Source organism: Protopterus annectens, chromosome 3.part1, assembly GCF_019279795.1.
Source record: "Protopterus annectens isolate FY-2018-M chromosome 3.part1, PAN1.0, whole genome shotgun sequence".
In the NCBI taxonomy this organism is placed as follows: Eukaryota; Metazoa; Chordata; order Ceratodontiformes; family Protopteridae; genus Protopterus; species Protopterus annectens.
The window spans coordinates 10,439,860-10,464,735 of NC_056732.1; positions in this window are offsets into that span (position 1 = coordinate 10,439,860).

Below are 24,876 nucleotides of genomic sequence, written 5' to 3' on the forward strand. Positions count from 1 at the left end.
TTACTATTCTCCCTTCTATGCCTAAGGTGGTTAGGCCTTCTGCTACTGTTTCTAAGGCTCCTTATAAGGGCAGGTCTGTCTTGCCTTCCTCTGGTGTCAGTTCTGGTTCTTCAGGGTCTGTGCCTAAAAAGCACATGCTTAAAATGGCAGAGGATTTGATTACTTTAATTAGAGGTTCTATTCCTCCTCCTGATAAAAGGCCCAGGATGGAGCCAGAGTTGGAAAGTTTGGGGCAGGCCTCAGATGATTCAGAGTCTTCTGCTGAAGACATTCAAGATTTCCCTCCTTATTCTGATTCTGATGCTGAGGATTCCTCTCCTTCTGCTTCTCCTCCATAGGATTTTTCATTTTCAGAAACTCTGCATTCCATGAGGGAGCATTTTCAGTGGGAGGGACAGGATTACTCTGATTCATGGAAGAGACTTAGGGAGTTCTTGTTTTTACCACAGCATAGACCCTTAGCTATACCTCCGGTTTTGGATGTTGTTTCAGATGTTTTTTCGGAAGCTTCCCTTAATCCAGATTCTGTGCCTCCTGCCCCAGTTAAACCGGACAGGTATTACAGGGTGCCTGAGGCTCATAAATATCTGTATAAGAGTCCTAGGGCGGACCCAGAAACTATTAGTCAGGGGCCTAAGGGTGTTAGAGCCTCTGTTGTTAGGAATCCGGTTCCTCTGGATAAGGAAGCTAGAGCTTTGGATAGATGGGGTAAGAAGGTGTATACCTCTTCTACTTTAGCAATGAGAGCTTTGAACTGCCAGTTTCATATGTTGAAGTATCAGAATTTCCTCCTTTCTCAGCTAAGGTCTAAAGTGGATGCTTTGGCAGAGGGCATAGAGTGTAAAGAATTGCAGGATTTAGTGCATGTTTCTGAACAGGTGGGTAAGCACTCTTTGCAATGTGGTTTTGATGCTTTACAGGCTTCTTCCAGGGTGGCTGCCACTGGTTCAGTTATTCGTAGGCACGCCTGGCTTAAGGATCAGAATTTGTCTGAGCATGTTAAGTCTAGAATTCTGGATGCCCTTTACAGTCTGAAGTTTTGTTTGGTCCTCCTGTGGAGTCAGTCTTAAAGAAAATGGAAGACAAGGCTAAGTCTATGCAGACTGTTAAAGATTTTTGCAGGTACAACCTCCAAAGTTTAGTAGAAATTGGCCTACTAAGGGGTGGACGTACCCTTCTTCTGATTCTCAGTCTAGGGGTAGATCTAGGCGTGGTAGGGGCAGAGCTCAGAGTACTTTCAGGCCGAGACAATGGAGTTCACCTGCTCAATCTGCTGGTGAGGGCAGGGGCCAGTCCTTTCGTAAACAGGCCCAATGACCTACATTTTCAGCTGCCAGATTCTTCTTGCCTGGCAGCTCCTTTAGGAGGAAAGTTGGCTCTTTTCAAGCAAAATTGGCATTTAGTCACCCAGGACAAATGGGTATTGGACATTATAAACCGAGGTTACAAGTTCTATTTCCATACCATGCCTTCTTTCAAAGGCATGCCAGATATCCCTCCTCGGCAAAGGATAGAGGCTCACAGACAAATTTCTTTACTTCTTCACATAGGAGCTATACAGCCAGTTCCTCTGTCAGAAGTGGGCCTAGGATTTTATTCTCGCCTGTTTCTAGTTCCAAAGAAAGGGAACACGTGGAGACCAATTTTGGATTTATCTCTCCTCAACACTTACCTGGACATTCCAAAGTTCAAGATGCTGACTTTACAACAACTTTTACCTCTGTTGGGAAAAGATCACTGGATGGTAACTCTGGACCTCAAAGAGGCTTACCTTTATGTGCCTATCAGGCCCAGTTGCAGGAGGTTCCTGCGTTTTCGGGCTGGAAATTTACATTATCAGTTCTCTGCATTGCCCTTTGGCTTATCTACTGCGCCCAGAGTGTTCACAAAAGTTCTGGCTCCAGTGATAGCATTTTTCAGACTAAGAGGAATACAGATTTATCCTTATTTGGACGATTGCCTGATTATTGCACAAGAAAAGGACGAACTTCTTCACCATCTACAGTATGTGATGGCAGTGTTAAGATGCCTAGGGTATTCTGTGAACGAAACAAAGTCCAGTCTAGTACCCTCTCAGGACATGTGCTTTCTGGGTGTGAGACTGAATACAGCTTCCCAGATGGCCTTTTTGACCCCGGACAAACAAAGAAGCCTTTCTCTTTATTTCCATCAAATGTCTCTACGGTCCAGGCTGACTGCAAGGACAGTCCTTCAAGCCTTGGGGTTCATGGCATCTTGTATTCTGGTGCTTCCCAATGCCAAATTGCATATGAGGAAGCTTCAATGGTATCTCAAAAATGTATGGACACAGCACTGCCAAAATCTAGACACTGTCATTCAGATAATACCTTGCATTCGGAAGGAGTTTTTGTGGTGGGCTCAGGAATGTCACCTAAACAAGGGACTCTCTGTGACCCGGCCAGAGGCGAGTCAGATTCTAACGACAGATGCCTCGGACAAGGCTTGGGGAGCACACCTCAATGGAAAGTGGGTGCAAAACACGTGGCCTGTCAAACTCCAACATTTGCATATCAACTTGAAGGAAATGTTAGCAGCCCAGTTTGCATTGATGGCTTTCAAAGATTTACTTCACCCAGGGCAGGTGTTGATTCAAGCAGACAACACTACTGTCATGTGGTACATCAACAAGCGGGGGGAACCCATTCTTACCCTCTTTGCAGGCAAGCGATGATTCTGTGGGAAACTGCTCTCAATCTACACCTCAATCTTCAGGCAAGGTTTCTACCAGGAGCACAGAACTCCTTAGCAGATGTATTGAGCAGACAAATAGTGGATCCTCACGAATGGAAATTGGATCCTCATGTATTTCAACAGTTGACAGTGTTATGGGGAACTCCAGACATAGATCTGTTCGCTTCTCCACTAAATTACCAGTTGCCAAAGTTTTGCACAAAAATGTTTCATCACACAGCTTGGAAGGTGGACGCTCTATCATTCAGTTGGAACAATCTGCATGTGTATGCCTTTCCACCTCTGCCTCTTCTTCCCAAGGTACTCTTGAAGGCCAGACAAGACAAGCCAACCATGATTTTGATAGCACCGGATTGGCCTCGACAACACTGGTACCCACTACTGAGGAGCTTAGTACGAGAACCTCCATGACCTCTGCCTTTGATTCCGCACCTTTTGTCACAAGAGGACAGTCACTTCCTCAATGTCAAGATTCAGTCTCTACATCTAACAGCCTGGCATATTCTGTTTTAGACTCTGGAGGGTCTCAGCTTCCACAACAAGTTTTGAATGTTATTTTGGAGGCCAGGAGGCCTAGTACCAGGAAAGTTTACGCTGATAAATGGAGGAGATTTTTTTATTTGGAGCAAAGGAAAGGACTTTGATGTCTCCAAACCTGATTTAAGTGTTGCTCTTCAATATCTTACTGAGTTGTTGGACAAGGGTTTGTCTTTCTCCTCAATAAAGGTCCATGCTGCAGCCATTTCTGCTCACTATGATTGTGACCCTCCTTTATTCTCTCATCCTTGGTTTAAGCAATTTCTTAGAGGGGCAAAGAATATAAGACCCCCAATGTAGAGCTCCTACTCCTGCTTGGGATCTCAATTTTGTGTTGGAAAAACTTACTCTACAACCTTTTGAGCCTGCAGCTACTGCCGAGTTAAAGTATTTGTCATGGAAAACTGCTTTTTTGTTGGCCATTACCTCTGCAAGAAGGGTTTCTGAATTACAGGCCCTCATGGCAGTGGAGCCTTTCCTGATTTTTCATAAGGATAGGGTATCTTTGCGTACTAATCCTTCCTTTATGCCTAAGGTGGTTTCTAGTGTGGCCTTAAATCAAACTATTCATTTGCCTACTGTTTATGCAAACCCCCAAAATAAAGGGGAGAAAATTTTGCATACTTTGGATATTCACAGGCAGTTGCGTTATTATTTGAGTAGAACCAAAGAGTTCAGACAGTCTCAGCAATTGTTTGTTTCTTTTGCTTTGGGTTCACAGGGTAAACCTGTTTCAAAACAAACTATTTCTAAATGGATTGGGTTTTGTATTTCTTTCTGTTATTCCCATCATGGTAAGGAGATTCCTGCTGGAATCAGGCCTCATTCCACTAGGGCTACTGCTACTTCTACGGCCTTTCTAAGGGGTAGCTACAAAGACATTTTGGAGGCAGCTACTTGGAGTTCAGTGCATACCTTTTCTAAACATTACCACCTTCCTCTTTATTCTAAGTCTAGGGCTGGATTTGCCACTGCAATTTTACAGGGCATTTTAGCGGCCCCTAATGCTTTATGATTTTTACCATCCTCCCTTTCCCGTTGCTTTGGGATTCTACCCATAAGTAAGGACTGCAGCAATGTGAGATGAAGAACATAGTACAGTTTTGTACCTACCATAAATGTAGATGTTCGAAGATCCACATTGCTGCAGTCCAACTTACCCTCCCTCCTTCCCCACTGTAGTTAGACTTGGTGTTATGCTTTAGGTTATGGTTGTTGTTGGGCATGTTTTTGGGAGGTATTCTGTTTTTGGCTGTGGCCTTTCTGGTTTGGCCTTCTGACATCTGGGGCAAGAAAAGACTGAGGATATGACGTCGGTCATGCGCCTTTATACCCTGACGCTCTGATGTCAGAACTAGGCGCCCATGACCGACGTCAGCCTAATACTTTGGTATTCGGGCCGACCGAGGACAGCGGACTACCCATAAGTAAGTAAGGACTGCAGCAATGTGGATCTTCGAACATCTACATTTATGGTAGGTACAAAACTGTACTATTCCTAATCCTGTCCATCCTAGTCACACCCAGTGCAAATCTTAACATCTTTAACTCTGCCACATCGAGCTCTGACTCCTGCCTTTTCGTCAATGCTACCGTCTCCAACCCATATAACATAGCTGGTCTCACTACCCTCTTGTAGACCTTCCCTTTCACTCTTATTGGTACCCGTCTGTCACAAATCACTCCTGACACTCTTCTCCACCCATTCCACCCTGCCTGTACTCTCTTCTTCACCTCTCTTCCACACTCACCATTACTCTGAACTGTTGATCCCAAGTACTTAACCTCATCCACCTTTACCAACTCTACTCCCTGCATCCTCACCATTCCTCTACCCTGCCTCTCATTTACACACATATAGTCTGTTTTAGCCCTGCTGACCTTCATTCCTCTCCTCTCTAAAGCATATCTCCACCTCTCCAGGGTCTCCTCAACCTGGTCCCTACTCTCACTACAGATCACAATGTCATCTGCAAACATCATAGACCATGGGGCCTCCTGTTTAATCTCATCTGTCAACCTTATTAATTTATCTACAATATATCCTATTTATTTCTGTTGTATCACATGAATTTCTGTCGGTAGTCTTGATTACTGTCTTCATCTTTTTTATCAGATTTCTAACATTCTGGCTCTTATTTATTTTCTGTAATCTGTTTCTTTAATCAAGTCATAATATGTCTGTCCAGCACTGTTAAATCAAGCAACTCTTCCCTTAGATAATTTTTTCTAAACTGAGAGCACATTCTTTGCTCCCTGTTTTCTGTGGGCATACTACAGAAAGTTCTGGAATATATTCCTTTGACATATCCTATTTAGCTGTTTTTAATTTCTCCAAGTCTTTTGGATTTCTAATACCATGACAGGAATGGACCCCATTCCTAAGTCAAAGTATGATTAAAGTTCATGAAATTAGTATTGTTTCACTCTGATGTCAGCCAATAGTGCTCTTCGCAGAACCCACAATGTGCCCAGTAATGAATGACTCCTTCTGCAATTTGTATGGTGTTACATAAATTGCTAACATATCTAAATACGATTGTAAATTATTTTTTTATAAGACCAGTTGCTCCTACTACTATTCGAACTGTCTGGGTATCTTTCTTCTACATGGCTCTCGTTTCTGCCTGCAGATCAAGGTATTTTATGACTTTGTGTCTCTCTGTACACAAGACACTGTAGTCACTAAGTGTGGTGATTTCAATGATCAATGCTACTTTTGTCTTCTTTTCTTGGACCACTATATCTGTTTTCTAGCATATATCCTTTGAACTGTTGGTAATGGGTGATCCCATGTGATATAAACTTCATCATTTTCTATGATTCTTTGTGGCTCATGTTTCCTGTGTCATCTGCTGTTCCTTCATATGGGAACACAGTGCCCCATCACTCCACAATACTGCCTGTGTCAGAGTTGCCACTGTTTCCTCTTCCTTACACCTTACTGTGCAACTCCAGTTGAGCTTTTGTACCAGTTTCCTGCTGAAGGCTCTTAAGTATCATCATGTGTTAAGTCATTAGATGTCTCCTGTTCCACCCGTTTCTCCTTAGTTTGGGGACTCATTGTTCCATCATGCTGTGACATTGCCTTGGATTTTCTACACCAAACCCTTCACTTTGCAGGTAATCCATAACTTCAGTTTCTGTTTCGTTACCTTCTCCATTACGAATCCTCTTTTTTACTTTTGTCCTTTATTTTCTTGTTTTTTTGTATTGTGAAATTTTCCATATCTGGGTGCCTTTGCCTCTATTTCTCTTAAAATATATTTTCTTTGGTGTTGCTTTTTTGACTTGATTAGCTTTCTCCTTTGTATAAATATCATAGCATATCAAATAATTTTCTTTCCCATGTCCATGTTTCATCTTCAGATGTCTCCCACAACACCTGTTTCTCCTTAATTTGGGGACTCATGCTGTGACATTACCTGTGCTGGATTTTCTACACTTTGCTTAGGTTCATAGGTTCATACATTAATACTAGGCTAACTGCCCTTGTTGGCCATTTTGAGTTTAGCCAATTACCCCTTGTGAGAATCAAACCCTGCATCTTGTGCCTATAAAGTAAGCACCTTAACCATTATGCCAACCTCCCATCCCTAAAATAATCAGCCCTGCCAAGTCTCGAACACAGGGCCCTGTACTCCATAGTCAGAGCAATGTACCACTACACCATTTGAGTTTTGCAGGTGTCCCATTACTTCAGTTTTTATTTGCTTAATAACACTGTAGTATATAGCTAATCTCTTTGCACCACACTATAATATGCTACATTCTCAGCCTACCCATAGTCCTAATATTACTACAGGATAGGAAACATTTTCCGGCATGTTCAGAGAGCATTACTAACTGCTCATTCATTTGTTTGTCGAAGGAGAAAAAGAGGCGGAAGGCATGGCCGAAGGCAGGTAAAGGTTAGGACTGTTATAGTGAGGGTCGGAACTTTGAATGCGGGCAGTATGACTGGTATAGGGAGAGAGCTAGCTGATATGATGGACCGAAGGAAGGTTGGTATATTGTGTGTGCAAGAGACCAGATGGAAGGGAAGCAAGGCTAGGTGTATCGGAGGCGGGTTCATATTGTTTTATCATGGTGTGGATGGGAGGAGAAATGGCGTAGGCATTATCCTGAAGGAACAGTATGCTAAGAGTGTTTTGGAGGTGAAAAGAGTGTCGGATAGAGCGATGTTTATGAAGCTGGAAATTGATGGTGTAATGATGAATGTTGTTAGTGCATATGCTCCACAAGTTGGGTGTGCGATGGATGAGAAAGAAAAATTTTGGAGTGAGTTGGATGAAGTGGTGATGACTGTACCCAAGGGTGAGAGACTGGTGATTGGAGCAGATTTCAATGGGCATGTTGGTGAAGGGAACAGAGGGATGAGGAAGTGATGGGTAGGTATGGTGTTAAGCAAAGGAATGCAGAAGGTCAGATGGTAGTGGATTTTGCGAAAAGGATGGACATGGCTGTGTTGACAAGAGGGAGGAGCATAGGGTGACATACAAGAGTAGAGGAAGATGCACACAGGTGGATTATATCTTATGTAGAAGGGCCAGTCTGAAGGAGATTGGAGACTGTAAAGTGGTGGCAGGGGAAAGTGTAGTTAGGCAGCATAGGATGGTGGTTTGTAGGATGACATTGGTGATCAAGAAGAGGAGGAGAAGTGTGAGGGTAGCACCAAGGATCAAATGGTGGAAATTGAAAAATGGTAATTGTGAGGTGATGTTCAGGGAAGAGTTAAGGCAGGCATTGGGTGGCAGTGAAGAGTTACCGAATAGCTGGGTAACTACAGCTGAGCTAGTAAGAGAGGTGGCTAGAAAGGTGCTTGGTGTGACATCTGGAAAGAGGAAGGAGGACAAGGAGACCTGGTGGTGGAATGAAGAAGTACAGGAGAGTATACAGAGAAAGAGGTTGGCGAAGAAGACATGGGATTGTCAGAGAGATGAAGAAAGTAGACAAGAGTATAAGGAGATGAGGTGCATGGCAAAGAGAGAGGTGGCGAAGGCTAAGGATAAGGCGTATGAAGAGTTGTATAAAAGGTTGGACACTAAGGATGGAGAAAAGGACCTGTACCGATTGGCTAGACAGAGGGACCGAGCTAGTAAAGATGTGCAGCAGGTAAGGGTGATAAAGGATAATGAGGGAAACATAGTCACAAGCGTGGAGAGTGTGTTGAGCAGATGGAAAGTGTACTTTGAGGGGTTGATGAATGAAGAGAATGAAAGGGAGAGAAGGTTGGATGATGTGAGGATAGTGAATCATGAAGTGCAGTGGATTAGCAAGGAGGAAGTAAGGATAGCTATGAAGAGGATGAAGAACGGAAAGGCTGTTGGTCCAGATGACATACCTGTGGAAGCATGGATGTGTTTAGGTGAAATAGCAGTGGAGGTTTTAACTAGACTGTTTAATGAAATCTTGGAAAGTGAGAGGATGCCTGAGGAATGGAGAAAAAGTGTTTTGGTACCGATTTTTAAGAATAAGGCTGATGTGCAGAGCTGTAGTAACTACGGAGGGATTAAATTAATCAGTCACAGCATGAAGTTATGGGAAAGAGTAGTGGAAACTAGGTTAAGAAGGGAGGTGATGATTAGTAATCAGCAGTATGGTTTCATGCCAGGAAAGAGCACTACAGATGCAATGTTTGCTTTGAGAGTGTTGATGAAGAAGTACAGAGAATGTCAGAAGGAGTTGCATTGTGTCTTTCTGGATTTAGAGATAGCATATGATAGGGTGCCTATAGAGGAGTTGTGGTATTGTATGAGGAAGTCAGGAGTGTCAGAGAAGTATGTAAGAGTGGTACAGGATATGTACGAGGGTAGTGTGACAGCGGTGAGGTCTGCGGTGGGAGTGACGGATGCGTTTAAGGTGGAGGTGGGATTACATCAAGGTTCAGCTCTGATCCCTTTCTTATTTGTAATGGTGATGGACAGGTTGACAGAAGAGATCAGACAGGCGTGCCCATGGACTATGATGTTTGCAGATAACATTGTGATCTGTAGTGAGAGCAGGGAACAGGTAGAGAAGACCCTGGAGAGGTGGAGATATGCTCTAGAGAGAAGAGGAATGAAGGTCAGCAGGACTAAGACAGAATATATGTGTGTGAATGAGAGGGAGGATAGAGGAATGGTGAGGATGCAGGGAGAAGAGGTGGCGAAGGTGGATGAGTTTAAATACTTGGGATCAGCAATTCAGAGTAATGGTGAGTGTGGAAGAGAGGTGAAGAAGAGAGTACAGGCAGGATGGAGTAGGTGGAGAAGAGTGTCAGGAGTGATTTGTGACAGACGAGTACCAGTAAGAGTGAAAGGAAAGGTCTACAAGAGGGTAGTGAGACCAGCTATGTTATATGGGTTGGAGACATTGGCAATGACAAAAAGGCACGAGTCAGAGCTGGATGTGGCAGAGTTGTAGATGTTAAGATTTGCACTGGGTGTGACAAGGATGGACAGGATTAGGAATAAGTATATTAGAGGGTCAGCCCAGGTTGGAAGGTTTGGAGACAAAGCCAGAGAGGCAAGATTACATTGGTTTGGATATGTGCTGAGGAGGGATGCTGAGTATATTTGGAAAAAGATGCTAAGGATGAAGCTGCCAGGTAACAGGAAAAGAGGAAGGCCTAAGATAAGGTTTATGGATGTGGTGAGAGAGGACATGCAGGTGGTTGGTGTGACAGAGCAAGATGCAGAGGACAGGAAGACATGGAAACAGTTGATCTGCTGTGGTGACCCCTGACGGGAGCAGCTGAAAGAAGAAGTCTAGTAGCTACTGTAATGAATTCCATCTATTGCTCCTCATAATTATGAATATGTTTACACTGTCTTACCTGTTGCTCTCATAATTACTCAGAGTGTGTCATTTAGTTTAATAATGTTAGTCTGCCTGTAATGAATGTCACAAGTAATGGCTTTTAATGTTAAAAATGAATGTAATTGGAGCTTTTCTCCCCGGGCCTCTGCAGAGAATTGATCTGTATCCAGTTGAAATCTCCCGATTAACAAATGTAAAATAAAGATAAATAAAATATCTATTGTACTAATCTCTATTCAGTGTTTCCTATTTGTTTTCTTATTTTTATTTTTGTTTATTTTTTTGTATTGCAAGCGTTTTATATGTAGGTGCTGTTGCCAGTATTGCTCTTTAAATATCTTTGGAGCTGCTACCCCAAAAGGCCTAATCACATCCTATCAGCCCCTAAGGATGAGCCACACTGGTCCAAAGGCATACCCGTTGACTCCATGGTGATAGCGGCAATCATGAAGAAGTAACTTGCTGAGGAAAGTACGACTATCCATCCTCCTAACAAGGAGTCTAGGACTTTGGATAGGTTTGGAGAGCATGACCTTCGCTCTTAGGGCCTTGAATTATATGGCGCACTGCAAGATTACAGAGGGATCTGATCAAGGAGCTCTTGGATACTCTCTCAGGAGCAGTGGCTGAAGGGCTACAGGACAATGTTACTTCTCAGCTAGTAACCTTTGATGCAATTTCTAACTCATCCATGAGGCTCATTGCTCATGCAGCTTATGGGACGACTAGAGCAGTGGGTTCAGGCATAGCCATTAGAAGGTACTCCTGGATGCACTTGTGTGACTTTGTGGAGCCATTTAAATAAAGCGTCATTCATCAGTGCTCCATTTGATGGATTTACCCTTTTTGGTCCCAAGGTAAAAGACACTTTAGCCAGATGTGAAAAAGATGGCAGTACCCTTTCTGCCATAGGTGTGCATTTGTCCACTCTTCAGTTGCCTTACTCTAGAAACCAGAGAAGTGGGAGACTATTGTTTAAAAAATCCAAAGGGCCTTTTCAGGATTCACGTGGCAAAGACTTTCCCTGGGGCAGAGGGGGAATTAATGGAAGATGCTGCCCCAGAGGCAGAAATGGACCACAAAACCAGGGCCCCAGAGAATCTTTTTCTGGTAGTTCCTATCAGCACCCCTGAATGTTGGCCCGATTGCCCTCCTCTGGACGCAGTTGGGGGATGACTTTCTCTGCACCAATCTGCCTGGCAAATATCAACTATGGACAAATGGGTGCAGGGAATAATATCCAGAGGTTACAAAATTCCACTATCATTACCCCAATAACCCAGAAAAAACTCAGTTCCACCAAGTCACAGGGAAGCAGCAGTCATAGAAATTAAAAAACTGCTAGACAAGAGTCATCCAAAAAGTCCCACCAGACCAAACAGGATCCAGTTTTTACTCAAGGTTCTTTTTAGTGCCCCCAAAAAACTGGGGACTGGAAACCCATCTTGGCTCTCAGTCAGTACAACAAGGCAGTTCAGCAAACCAAATTCTGGATGATCTCAGTACAGTTGATACTTCCATTCATGGAAAAAGGTGATTGGATGTGCTGTGTAGACCTCCAGGACATGTATTACCATGTAAAAATGGACAAATGTTCCAGGAGGTTTCTGCACTTCTGGGTGGGAGCCAGTCATTTCCAATTCAGAGCATTGCCCTTTAGACTCACCACAGCCCCCAGGGTGTTCACCAAATGCATAGTAGTGGTTGCAGCTCATCTCAGACTGCAGGGCTTTCGAGTTTGTTTCCATACCTTGATGACTGGCTCCTTACTGGTACCACCAGGCGTCAGTTAGAATGGGCAAGAGATTGCACTCTACACCTCTGTACATCTCTAGGCATAACTATAAATTTCAAAAAGTTAAGCTGACAACCTTCTCAGCAGTTAGAATTCATCGACACCCGCTTAGACACGGTCACAGGAATTGGTTCTCTTCATCGAGAAAGACTACAAAGCATCAGATTCCAAGTCTGTCAAATTCTAAGAAACAGCAGAGTTCCAGCAAAATTAGTCCTAAAAGAGCTAGGCTCAATGGCAGCAGCAGTAACTCTTGTCCCGTTAGCAAGATACCACATGCGAATCCTGCAATGGTTACTTGTGTCCCAGTGGTCTCTGATTCATCAACCAATGTCTTACTATAATTGAAGTGTCTAGTTACTTCTTGTTGTGTCTTTCAGCTTTTCCCAGTTAGGGGTCGCCACAGCGGAACTCCGGTCCGCTAATGATTGGTAGTTGATTTTTACGTGCCGAGTTACCAGCCCTGATGCACAACCTTCAACTAAGGTACGCCCATTCACGCATGTCTCCACGCAGAAGACGCTCTAGCTGAGAATCGAACCGGACAGCGTCTTACTGTGAGGCGACTACACTTGCTAGTAAAAGAAATTCAGGGCACTTTAAGGCTATCCTGAATGGATTGGAAGTGGATAATTCCACTTCTGATGAGACTCTTCATCCAATTAATGGAGTTGAGCCTATCAGGTTAGTTAGTGATGTTTACCTTATTAAAAAAATTTTTGAAAAAAAATGGTGCCTTATAACATCAGATGGAAATGTGAGGAAAAGATTACATACAATACCTAAAGTTGTATTCAGAAGAGGTATAAACTTGAAGCAACTCTTAGGAAATAGTACCCCTAAAATGGAAAGAATAAAAGGTATGTTTAAGTGCAAAGTTTGCCCTTATTGTAAGTATATTGACATTGGTCTTAATTATCAGGTTAATAATATGAGATTTACCGCAAAGGGAGATTTAATTGTAACTTGAAGGGTATTGTTTATTTAGCTAAATGTAATTCCTGTCATGGCTTTTATATAGCTAAAATCGAAAGAAAACTCAGGGAACGAGTATATGAACACCAATATGCTATAAGAAATAATAGATCTGAAAATGCATTAGCTAAACATGTCTTTAATAACCCAGGACATAATTTTACCTTTCGAGTAATAGATCAGGTTAGTAGTCATATAAGGGGTAGCCCATTTAGTTTCTGGTTGGAGCAGCATGAGCTGTTGTGGCAGCTTAAATTAGATGCTGTTATATATCCTGGATTGAATGATACCTGTTCTATAGCATGTATTTTAAAATTAAAAAAAAAATTGAAAAAATTAATTTTGTATATATATATATATATATATATATATATATATATATATATATATATATATATATGGTTCCCTATCAGAAGCCTGAAACACTATAAGCTTGAAAATCAAAATCCTGAAACCAAAATCCTGAAAACCCAAAATCCTGAAACTCAAAATCCTGAAAACACAAAATAGACAGACTTCATTGTGGCTTTGCTATTGTTAGCCCTGTGGTGTTAGGTCATGCGTTGGGTTCAGGTAAGTGTGCGGTTGGTTTTATGTTAGGGTTAGGGGCGGTTTAAGTGAGCTAGGGTTAGGGCGCAGGTTAGGCATGTATGCAATAGTGACAAAAATTAGGGTTAGGGGCAGTTTAAGTGAGTTAGGGTTAGGGCGCAGGTCAGGTGAGTGTGCGATAGGACCTTAGGGTTAGGGTTAGGGTCAAGGTCAGTTGGTAGATATTAGTGTCTTTGTATTGGCATATTAGCATTATTTGTGTTTTCAGGATTTTGAGTTTCAGGATTTTGGGTTTTCAGGATTTTGAGTTTTCAGGCTTTTGGTTTCAGGATTTTGATTTTCAAGCTTATAGTGTTTCAGGCTTCTGATAGGGAACCATATATATATATATATATATATATATTCAGATATTTTTATATTTTTATGTTTTATATACTTTTTTATATAGGCAATTTTTACATTTGCTTATAAATAGCATGCAAGTTGATTAGATTAATTAATGATTTTTACTACTGGATTTTTGAGATCAGCTGACTGTCCTGTTCGTTTGAGTGTTATATAAATGGTTGTTTCTTACTTTGTGATTCAGCCTGAACAAGTAGGAGCACTTGTACCTATAAAAGTGCTCACTGTTATTAAAGTGTGTTTTGTACCATAAGCTTGGCCTATTTTCTAGTTTACAGTTCATGTTTTTGTTTTTGAGGTTGATTCTTAGGCGGCTAAGGCTGTTCAAGACACCCATGTGAACCAACGTAGAGGAGTACATAATCATTGACTGGGACACAGTTTTAAGGGGTGTTAGTCTCAAGCTGATCAGGATTCTAATTGGACATAACAAAACCCGTCAGGATTTGCATATCAACAGCATCCTAAACCTGGAGAACTTATGCAAGGATAACCCTGACCCACCTTACAAATTTTTAGATCTTGAAAACAGAATCACTGAATTTAAAAACAAAATCAAGGAAAAGAAAATGCAAAAAATCAACTTCAGGAAGAAGCAGGAACCACAAAGTCATCGTTCTTTGTCCGACGCACAATACTGAGAAGCATTTTGTCCGAGGCACAATACTGAGAAACATTTTGTCCGACGCACAATACTGAGAAACATTTGTCCAACGCACAATACTGAGAAACATTTGTCCGATGCACAATACTGAGAAACATTTGTCCGATGCACAATACTGAGAAACATTTTGTCCGAGGCACAATACTGAGAAACATTTGTCCGACGCACAATACTGAGAAACATTTGTCCAACGCACAATACTGAGAAGCATTTTGTCCGACGCACAATACTGAGAAACATTTGTCCAACGCACAATATTGAGAAACATTTGTCCGACGCACAATACTGAGAAATATTTGTCCGACGCACAATACTGAGAAGCATTTTGTCCGACGTACAATACTGAGAAACATTTGTCCGACGCACAATACTGAGAAACATTTGTCCGACGCACAATACTGGGAAACATTTGTCTGACACACAATACTGAGAAACATTTTGTCCGACGCACAATACTGAGAAACATTTGTCCGATGCACAATACTGAGAAACATTTGTCTGACGCACAATACTGAGAAACATTTTGTCCGACGCACAATACTGAGAAACATTTGTCCGACGCACAATACTGAGAAACATTTGTCCGACGCACAATACTGAGAAACATTTGTCCGACGCACAATACTGAGAAACATTTGTCCGATGCACAATACTGAGAAACATTTTGTCCGACGCACAATACTGACAAGCATTTTGTCTGAGGCACAATACTGAGAAACATTTTGTCCAACGCACAATACATAATCATTGACTGGGACACAGTTTTAAGGGGTGTTAGTCTCAAGCTGATCAGGATTCTAATTGGACATAACAAAACCCGTCAGGATTTGCATATCAACAGCATCCTAAACCTGGAGAACTTATGCAAGGATAACCCTGACCCACCTTACAAATTTTTAGATCTTGAAAACAGAATCACTGAATTTAAAAACAAAATCAAGGAAAAGAAAATGCAAAAAATCAACTTCAGGAAGAAGCAGGAACCACAAAGTCATCGTTCTTTGTCCGACGCACAATACTGAGAAGCATTTTGTCCGAGGCACAATACTGAGAAACATTTTGTCCGACGCACAATACTGAGAAACATTTGTCCGACGCACAATACTGAGAAACATTTGTCCGATGCACAATACTGAGAAACATTTGTCCGATGCACAATACTGAGAAACATTTTGTCCGAGGCACAATACTGAGAAACATTTGTCCGACGCACAATACTGAGAAACATTTGTCCGACGCACAATACTGAGAAGCATTTTGTCCAACGCACAATACTGAGAAACATTTGTCCAACGCACAATATTGAGAAACATTTGTCCGACGCACAATACTGAGAAATATTTGTCCGACGCACAATACTGAGAAGCATTTTGTCCGACGTACAATACTGAGAAACATTTGTCCGACGCACAATACTGAGAAACATTTGTCCGACGCACAATACTGGGAAACATTTGTCTGACACACAATACTGAGAAACATTTTGTCCGACGCACAATACTGAGAAACATTTGTCCGATGCACAATACTGAGAAACATTTGTCTGACGCACAATACTGAGAAACATTTTGTCCGACGCACAATACTGAGAAACATTTGTCCGACGCACAATACTGAGAAACATTTGTCCGACGCACAATACTGAGAAACATTTGTCCGACGCACAATACTGAGAAACATTTGTCCGACGCACAATACTGAGAAACATTTTGTCCGACGCACAATACTGACAAGCATTTTGTCTGAGGCACAATACTGAGAAACATTTTGTCCAACGCACAATACTGAGAAACATTTTGTCCGACGCACAATACTGAGAAACATTTGTCCGACGCACAATACTGAGAAACATTTTGTCCGAGGCACAATACTGAGAAACATTTTGTCCGACGCACAATACTGAGAAACATTTGTCCGACGCACAATACTGAGAAACATTTTGTCCGACGCACAATACTGAGAAACATTTTGTCCGAGGCACAATACTGAGAAACATTTGTCCGACGCACAATACTGAGAAGCATTTTGTCTGAGGCACAATACTGAGAAACATTTGTCCGACGCACAATACTGAGAAACATTTTGTCCGACGCACAATACTGAGAAGCATTTTGTCCGAGGCACAATACTGAGAAACATTTGTCCGACGCACAATACTGAGAAGCATTTTGTCCGAGGCACAATACTGAGAAACATTTGTCCGACGCACAATACTGAGAAACATTTTGTCCGACGCACAATACTGAGAAGCATTTTGTCCGAGGCACAATACTGAGAAACATTTGTCCGACGCACAATACTGAGAAACATTTTGTCCGACGCACAATACTGAGAAGCATTTTGTCCGAGGCACAATACTGAGAAACATTTGTCCGACGCACAATACTGAGAAACATTTTGTCCGACGCACAATACTGAGAAGCATTTTGTCCGAGGCACAATACTGAGAAACATTTTGCTAGGCACTGGAAGCATGACTAACCTAACATTACCCCAGGCATTAAGGAACACAAAAGAGCTGACCAGAGAGATTTGGAAGGTGGTAACAGGCAAGATTTTCACCAGGGCCACCTGGAACCTGGACCCTGACTTAGGTGCACCCAGCACCAACATGAGGCAACAGGACATGAGAAACACACAGAAGGAGACACTCGTGAACTGGAACCAAGAGAACTCATCAGGGAGGCACACAATGAAGCAACCCTTTCACCAACAAAGGAACAGGTCCTGGAAAGGTGTCAGGGAGCAAAGGAACTTGAAAAGATGAACATAGAAGGGACCCAACAGAACCAACAACAAAATAGGACTAAGATCTGGAATCCCCCACCAAAACGATTGACTCAGCTAGTGCAAGAAATCTTAGGTAAGGGTCTGGCTTGTATACATTTTAACAGCAGTAACTTTGTGGAAACAGTGATAGATATTAAACTGTATGTGAGGAAACTGAATCTCAATGTATTTTTCAATGACAAAAATAAGGATGGAAGCAACACTGATAGAAATGACAATGGCATGAAATGGAAAAAGCCCAGTGACTTTTGCCTCCTTGTGTATCCCAGCCTTGGTGCGTATGAGAGCAAATGCGATATGATACCTGCAGGGCCCTCGGAAAAACACCTAGAAAGAAGTTATACAACAGTAATAAAGAGGTATTGGCTACTATAAAAAAATCTGAGGAGAGATAAGACCTACAGAATCATGAAGGCAATAAGGGGGGAGGCATTTTAGTCATGGATAAAGCCGCTTATAACAGCAGGGTTAAGTCAATGCTTGACAAAAACAGGTTTTACAGTAAATGTGATTTAACACTGTGAATGTTGCTTATAATAATTTGAGAGAGCATTTAAGAATGCTGCATGAGGATGATTTACTAGGTGCCAATCCTTTTGACTTTTTAGTCACCCCCCCCCCACCTAGAAATACATAGCCTCTTTGGAATCCCCAAACCCTATAAGAATATCTCTGAACCTCCCTACAGACCAGTAGTGGCAAGTGGTGGTTCCATAAATGATACAATATCCATCTACTTTGATGCCCTGAGAAAACCAATGGCAGAGGCCAACAAATCTTTTATTTTAGACTCTCTGGATTTTCTTGGTAAAATTAAAGATATTCCAGTTAGCAATACCACTATCCTAGTCACAATATATGTGGAAGCTGTTTATACAATGCTTTCATACAGCTATTGTATTCAAGCTGTAACACAGGTATATGGAAAGGACAGGAATGTATTACCAGGAGGGACAGAAGTTCTAGGAATATTATTGGCTCTAACTCTTAGGAACATCTACTTAGGGTCATAGGTTCATAGGTTGGTACTAGGCTATCTGCCCGAAGGCATTTATAATCCTAGCCAGAATGTGTTGGCTTTTGCTGCCCCCTTAGATTAGTTCCCTGTGCCTCTGTCCAGCAGAGCCACTGAAGTGATCCTCGAGGTAAACTTTCTGTTTCCCATCCACTCGTCAAGGTTTCTTTTGAAGAGAGTTTTGGCAAGGAGCTCTGCCTAATGTAGATTGGGATCTTGTTCCAAAGCATAGGAAGTCTCTAGGACAGGAATCTATCCCTCCAGCACGTCTTATTTATTGTTGTTGTGAGGTTTAGATCCCCAGAGCATGTGGCTCGAGGGTATAAGGTTTTCTTTAGGTGGACAATGTCCATCAGTTCTGGGTTGGACATGGCCTTCTATGTCAGGCAGAGATCACCTCTGAATAGGTAGTATGCAACTGAGTACAACTGCAGTTTCTTCAGTTGATCTGCATAGGGCATCTGTTTGAGTCCAGTGATCCTCTTGGTGAGGTACTTCTGTGGTCTTTCCAGCTGTTGTAGGTCTCTTGTAAGGTACATCCCAAATGGGGCATTGTACTCTATGATGGGTCTGATGAGTGATGAGTAGAGGGGCACAATGACCTCTTTAGATCTGGATGCGAACCCTTTTATGATTAGGTGGGCCACGTAGAAGGATTTTCTAACCACTTTGGCAATGTGATTATCAAAGGTGAGATTACTATCTACTTGGGTCCCCAGATCCCTTATTATGTCTTCCGTATTTAGAGGACTACCACCAATGTGGTAGTTTGTGGGTACTTTGTTTTTTCAAAAGGGGATAACTATGCACTTTTTGGCATTTAGCTTGAGGCCATGATTTTGACACCAGGTATCTGTCTCAGTGAGACCCTTTTGGAGGATGTCTGTGTCAGCTGGAGAGTCAATTATAGCCCCTAGTTTGCAGTCATCTGCAAACTTGGTCAGCCATAGTCCTCCTGTGCTTGCCTGTACCTCTGAGAAGCATATGCCGAACAGGAGGGGTCCTAGGACTGAGCCCTGGGGAACGCCACTCGTAACCGGTTTAGAGTCGGACCTAGCTCCCACAACTCTCACCATGTGGGTTCTGTCTGTGAGCCAGTTGGCAACCCATCTTGTGATGTATGGGTTTATGTTCAGGTTGGTGAGCTTGTCTATAATACCAGAATGGGGAATGGTGTCGAAGGCCTTAGCGAGGTCTAGGTAGGCTGTGTGTACCACCTTTCCCTCATCTATAGCCTTGGAAACTGTCTGTCTCAAAGAAGTCCACCAGGTTCAGGAGGCCCTTAACAAAGCCAAACTGGGTAGGGTCCAGTGTTTGGAGGTTCTCAATGTGTCTGTTAATGAGTTCCATGATGATGCACTCCATAGCCTTGCAGACCAAGTTAGTAAAGGCTTATAGGCAATAGTGCCTGGGGTCTGGTGTGGCTCCACTTTTGTGGAGCAGAATAACCATTGCTGTAATCCACTCTGTGGGTATGTAGCCTGTGGAGAGGCTGAGTTTGAACAACGTGTTTAGGTGAGGGGATAGTTTGTCTTCGAGCTCAAGTAGGATGCAGCCTGGGACACTGTCCGGTCCCATTGATAGGTTCATAGGTTCAGAGGTTCATACTAGGCTATCTGCCCTAGGGCATTTATAAGCCTAGCCAGAATGTGCTTGGCTTTCGCCACCCATTTTAAATTTATTTTGCTATGCCCTTTTTCGAGGTTAGTATACTGTGCCTCTGTCTAACAGTGACACAGAAGTGATACATATACCCCTTCCTGTCTCTGCGTCACTCCCTTTACCATCTTGTACCTCTCTGGGTCTCTGGCTGCTGTGGCTGCTGTACTGCGGGCTTGCTCTGGTAGGTTTACCCTTACGGAGATACCATATTTCTAATTAAGGATGTATGTATGTTGCTGCCTATAACCTGGGTTTCACTGCTGTATCTTGTTGAGGTTACTGTGCTTGGTATTTTCTACAAGAACGCCTTAGCATTGGTTAAACTTGAGGATTTTATCACTGTATATGCAAACAACTGGTTTCCTTAGTTTAGATTGCTGTTGTGATCCAACGTGCACATACTCTGTATATAGTGATCCAACACGCACATACTCCGTATATATTTAACTGCTGTTACTCCATTTTATGATATTTTTACTTGAACACTTTAGCGTTTGGTTATACTTAGAGGATTTAAGCACTGTGAATATGAACAACTGCTTTTTCTTAGCTCAGATTGCTTTAGTGCTCCAACGCGCACATTCTCTATACATATTTAACTACTGTTCTCCGTCTTATGTCTAAACAAGCTATTTCTCTTTGTGCATAAAGTTACTGAACGTTTTTTTTTTCAATTTGTACATGTGTTGGTGTTACCTAATTACTAGGTGTATTCAAACAAGATTACACCTCCTTACTCATGTGATTTAGCAAAGCATCACCTATTTTAAATGTGCTAGCTGGCTTAACGCTTTATGTTTACTGTAGTGCCCGGTATGTTTTAATACGCGACGCACTGTTTGGCTGTTGGGTAATTCTATTTAGACATTTAGGCTTATCTACTCAGTGTGTTGTACCTGTAGTAGGTTCAAAGGTTCATAGGTTCATACTAGGCTATCTGTCCGAGGGCATTTACAAGCCTAGCCCATCGTTTTGTGGCTTACGCCACCCCTTTAGTATGGGGAACTATACCCATTATTTTGCTGTGCCTCTGTCGAGCAGTGACACTGAGGTAATCCCTGGGGTATATTAAATAAGTGTTACTACATACTGCTAAGAATGTATCTGTTGAAGAAACTGCTTCTCAGTCTGCATATAGGTTCATAGATTCATACTAGGCTAACTGCCCTTGTGAGCCATTTTAAGTCTAGCCAATTATCCCCCTGTGAGATTCAAACCCTGCACCCTGTGTTTGTAAGGCAAACACCTTAACCATTAGGCCATCCTCCCAAGTCAATCGCCGTCAATAGTACCATCGCCATTTAAACTGCACCACTAATGCTAAGCTCTCCCACGTGTTTAGTTGGTATTAGTTTGGAGGAGTGTATAGCTGGTATTTTTAGGATTCTACACCATAGGTTTGATACTTACTACAGCAGTTCGTCTTGCTGAGGACACTGCTGTTCCACTATTTTTAACTTTTTTCTGTTGTTGGCTGACGCTAAACTGCCAATGTTCTCCTAAGCTAATCACATGAGTAAGGAGGAGCTAATCCAAGCTGATTTGACAATTCATATCATGAATATAAGCATCTAATTGGTAAAAAGCACTAATTGGAAGGCAATTAAAGTATTTAATTAGTAAAAATACAACACTTCAGTATCTGATGAAGTCCCACTTTGTGAGAAGAAAACGCATTAGCATTGGTGAGATAGAAGAGTGTTAATTTCGTTGTTCGAGTGTTTTTGTGAATAAACTGTGGATTTTACTCATACCATTGCCTGGTGATACTTTCAAGCACTTTGCATCAAGTTTCTCAGTAACTTTTGGTTTTTTTACTGGAGGCTATCGCTCATTTCTGGTTATTAGTTATTTACTAGCGAGTGCTTTTTGAGTACACCGGGTGGTTGCCTGCTTCAAATTCATCATGAGTATTGAAGGGCAGAAAGAACTTGGTTTGACCAGGAAACTTATCGGGCAGCTCACGGAGCTTGTCAATTTACTCACACCTATTTGCTCGAACCTTATTGCTGCTAAAAACAAGGACAAACTACAAGGAACCGAAGGGTTAACGCAACAACAACACAAAAGGAAAAGGGAGCTTATTGGCGAACAGGAGGACGCCGGCGACCTAGGAAATTTACCGGACACTGACTTTGATCCTTGTAACACACTAAACATTTTTGTTGAAGAAAGGGGAGGTCTTCCCCAAAGAGGAATGACACGCAAGGATTTAGGGGCCAGACCTAAAACTATTACAGGTACTGTTAACAATCCTTCTACCACTACTGAGTGGCTTAAAAAGAACTTCAGTTTTAAATTAACTGACAATAAGAATAAGTGTGTTGCCGATGGTGACACTTATAATGTGAAAATAGATAAACTCTACAAGCTTATGCTTCAGTACAGAACCTGTATTATTGAAAACGCATATTTGAAAGAGTGTATTAACAAGGAAATAGTCCCGAAGGGACTTCGTATTTGAAAATACCCTAATAATGTGCAAATGGGTACTGTTTTTCATGAAAGCTTGGTGAAAACTTTTAATAAATGTGGGTTGGAAGTTGTGCAACATATTATTGATGAAAATGAAAGAAAATTAAGGGTTTTAAACGAGGAAATTGAGGAAATTGCACGTATTAAAAATGATATGATTTTTAATATTAAGGAAGAGAAAGAGAAATATTTTAAAATTAGAAGTGACATTGATAGTAAATGTAATGAAGTAATGCAGCGTAAACTTAATAAACTGAACAGGGATATTCACGAATATGCGAACGATATTAGTTACCCTAAACCTGTATACAATAACTATCACAATATGAGTAATAAAAATAAAAACATGTATAATAGGAAGGACACTAGGAACAATATTATGGACACACAAGAGGAATATTGGTATGACATAGAATTTCCACCATTAATAGATAAAGACCAAGATATACTACCTGAGCAAATAAAGGACAGGAGAGGGAATTTTCAGACGCGGGGGGGGGGGAGAGGGAGATTCTGGTAATGGACACCCTCACCCATCATGATACTGAACTGGATTATGATTTTGACTTTGATCTTGACACTGACAATGACAATAACAATATAGAGAAAGTGACTAACGATATTTATCAGGAAAATGTCAAAAACAGCTTTCAAGGGTTTTCTATATACAATTTTAGTAATGTTGTTCTTAACAAAAAACATTTTAAATTGTTGAGCAAAGGATTAAAATACATTCCATCTAGGAAAGGTGACACAGCTAGTACTATTATGGATATGAAATTATTTGTAAGGAAAATCAACCTAACCATACTGGCTTCTAGAGTAGGATTCAACAAAGAAACTAAGGAAAATACAGATTTGGTTAGGAAATCTACATATAACCCCCCCTTACTTCCACAAATTAAGAATTTTGAGATGGTTTTGGAAAATGAAATAAGGAAGAAGGACTTGATATTACTTGTGAACCTCTGCTATCTCTGTAAAAAACAAAAACAAAAAAAAAATCTTGCTTTTTTCCCACTTTTCTGAGAGTTAAAAAAGTTCAGTTACAGGCTTGCTGTTCCTGAACTGTTTGAAAGTTTCTGTGAGGCTATTTTTGCTTGGGCTGGAGGAGGGTCTCTCTGTTGATCAGTGGCAGTGACTAACATTGAGCTGCTTCCCTGCCCCCCGTAGAGGTGGTTACTGACTTGAAACTGTAGTTTTATTTTCCCTTTTGGGTCTATTCCTGCTTCTTTCCAGCCCCTGCTATCAAGCACGCTTTAACGTGCTTTAGCGCGATTTAGCGCGGAGTTGCCAGTAGAGCAGCATCGGGCAGCGCCGGTTAAACAAGGTTAAACTCTTTCTGGCTCCAGAAAGTCTGTTCTTCAATTTTTCCCTTAGAACTGCTCTGTTAGGAACCTAAACAGTTTACACCTACACTAAAAAGTGCAGCACTTGTTCCAAATAGCTTTTTCTTCTCAAAAAGCTCAGCACTTGTCTTATAATCATATCCCTTGTCTTATAAGCATTCTCTTTGCAGGTCAAGCACTCCTATATTATACAAATCTCTCACTAGCAAAACCCCCCAGGAGTGCCCACTTCCCTGCTAAGCCCACTACTTTTCTGTCTCATACCAACTCATAATGCTTTCTAGCATGTCGAAGGGTCAGATGCTGGCGTCCTGTCCTGCCCAGTTGGTGAATCTGGGAATTCTGAGACAATGTTACAATTGTCTCATGTACACGGACAACCCTCTCCTCCTCCCACGTAACACTAACACTTGTGAGAGATGCAGCTATTTAGCCAGACTGGAGGCTGAGCTCTCTCAACTCAGGACTGGCAAGACCAGGCAGGAGGAGAAGGCAACTACACACACCACAATACCAGTCTCACATAACTCAACCACACCACTGAATCAAACACATAAACACACTAAGACATACTCGGAGGCTCTGAGTAAAAATTTACCTAAACAGCAGAGGCCTCCAAAGCAGACACCCAAGCAACTGCAAACTCAATACACCACACAAACAACACATAAACAACAAAATCAGTGTGCAAAGCAGTCACTGCCCTTAAGGCCAAATACAACACCAAACATACTTGTCATAGGTGACTCCATAGTCAGACACACTGACGCCCGCCACCAGACTGAGTAAGGAGAAGGTCACAGTAAGCTGCCTGTCGGGCGCTAGAATCCGCCACATAACACAAGCACTCAGGTCTCTCAACAGCAGGTACAAGTACGACTCAGTCATTGTCCACGCTGGTGTCAACGACCTGAGACGCACCTCCTTGGACTACATGAAAAGAGACATTGAGGAGCTCTCTGATTATGTAGCCCAGGCAGGTATGACCCTGACCTTGAGCAGTATCCTACCTTCACCTAGAATGATGCCACAATACAGTGATAAGATGATCAGCTTTAATAATTGGCTTAAATTCTGGTGTCATTCAAAGGGGATCCAATGTCTGTCTGCCTGGGATGACATGCTGGACAAGCCACGCTGCTTCGCA